The sequence below is a fragment of the Dendronephthya gigantea genome, unplaced genomic scaffold (genome assembly GCF_004324835.1).
Source record: "Dendronephthya gigantea isolate DGI-Jeju-01 unplaced genomic scaffold, DenGig_1.0 000533F, whole genome shotgun sequence".
Classification (NCBI taxonomy): Eukaryota; Metazoa; Cnidaria; class Anthozoa; order Malacalcyonacea; family Nephtheidae; genus Dendronephthya; species Dendronephthya gigantea.
Genome location: NW_021163543.1, coordinates 35,832 through 37,781, shown reverse-complemented (window position 1 = coordinate 37,781; position 1,950 = coordinate 35,832). Strand labels below are relative to the sequence as shown.

General features: G+C 37.1%; 1 long non-coding RNA gene across 1 annotated transcript; it reads left to right on the top strand.

Annotated features, from left to right (window-relative positions):
- Positions 1 to 214: 214 nt before the first annotated feature.
- On the top strand, positions 215 to 947 carry LOC114543720. Its single transcript, XR_003690172.1, has 3 exons — positions 215 to 309; positions 515 to 622; positions 903 to 947. It is a non-coding gene; the product is annotated as an uncharacterized LOC114543720 (long non-coding RNA).
- Positions 948 to 1,950: the final 1,003 nt, after the last annotated feature.

Here is a 1,950-nt window from a genome sequence, read left to right as displayed (position 1 = left end):
GGTGTTCTATATATACATAAAATAGTTAAAAAGTTTCGTCTATTTTCAGGAGACCAAAACAAAATATGAGATAAAGATCTCGAAGCACTGTTTCACGATTTGAGAAGTTGGGTTCGATCAAAGCAGGTTTCGCGCTTTCACAACGCTCACTAGGCGAGAAACGTTTATCTTTAACTGCAAACACATGCTGTTTACTCAACCAGTTCACTTCCGTGAGAAGGTTGGTGTGAAAACTGTGAAAGCTTTGAAGAGGAATAATGAAGCCGTGACTCACGCCGCTGTCGACATGTTGTGCGTGCTCTATGGCAGGTAAAGACAGGGCTTTTCTTTAAGTGGCCAAAATGGTCAGACCGGACATATTTAAATTTAAAAAAGAGTATTTCGTTCAGAATATAGCGGCGAAATTTCCGAGCTAAATAGATGCAAGAAACGAAATACGTAAACTCAGCCAACTTTGAAATTTGCATGTTAACAGGATCCAATTTTATCGAAACCAATTCTGTTGTTTTTATAGCTAAGGCACGATAACTATGACATTCGACAAGAACAGATAAACAAAAGCTCTCTGTTATCCTGTGAAAAATTTCCAAGCAGTTTGTTAGGAATTCTCACGATAAATGTGGTAAGATGTGTGGTTTTGGTTGCCTATAATCTATGCTGAACCAATTCATTTTATTTTTCAATCCCTCTTGTATGTATATAGCCTTGTTTTGGAAGAGAAATTCCCTTGCAAAACTCAGCAAGTGATTTGTAGCAACTGCCTTTGTAGTTTGGACTACCTTTCTAATTAACACAGGAAATAGATTAACCATGAAAACTTTTGTTCTAGAATCGTTCCACTGGGGTTTAGGTATAAGTGGATTGCTTGATTTTTTGACGTTTGCTCTGTGTCCTCCTTATAGGTGAAGTTCAAGTTGCTTTGCAATATATCAAAATAATGTGGGGGGTGAAGTTGGACATTCATGTTAAACTAATAGTAAGGTGTGATTGCTTCTAATATTTTGAATCAATCATGTGGTCTGTTATAATAAATCGACTATTGCATATTCCTCTTAGTGAGACAACAGACGATGAACAGTTTGGGAAATTACTGGAGAAAGTTGCAGGTATGCTACAAAGAGATTTGAGGAGTTTTCATTCAACTTGCCTTCTTAGTAGTTTATAGCTCTTTGACTGACGTTGAGAGTTGATTAAATTGCCTTTCTCTCTTTACATTTTTGTGAAGTCTACCACGACCACTAGCTTGACCTATGCATGGGAGCAACTCATGAAGTCTGTTATTTGTGTGTCTAGAAATCGGTCATTGCATTTATCGATTGTTCCAGGTAGGTTTACGATAAAACGCAATAAATAGTACCAATTTTACCATTTCTTCGCTTATGTATGTTTTACTATTGCCCCGCTAATAGTTCTTACCAATCGCGGTTTTGAATTCGTTCCTCAACAATTTCAGCATCCGTCGACAACAATTTGAAAGGTGCTGGTATGGTTCTGAAGGCGATAATCGAGGTACGTTTTATTCATTCATTGATCCATTCAGAATTTTCTGCTTTTGACGAACGTCATTTATAATGCTCTGCCCTTTTTTAGCTCTGATGAATGTACATATTAGTTCAGTTGATATTTAAGAGGTTTTAAAGCGTCTTAATTTTGAGAAGTATTATACACACTTCAATTCAAGCCAGGAACAGTTGATGGAAAAATGAGTCAACTATAGATCCTCCGGCAGGAATCGCTTTTGCGATGCCGGTGCAATGCTCTTGTCACTGAGAACGTATAGTTGACTAATTTTTCCATCAACTGTTCCTGGCTTGAATTTGAAGTGTGTATAATACCACACGAAATTAAGACCCTTTAAAACCTCTAGAATATTCCTGCACCGTGTGAAGTGCCTAAAATCATCTGTTGATATTTATTTAGAACTTCACTTTAGGAAGCTGATGAAGAAAC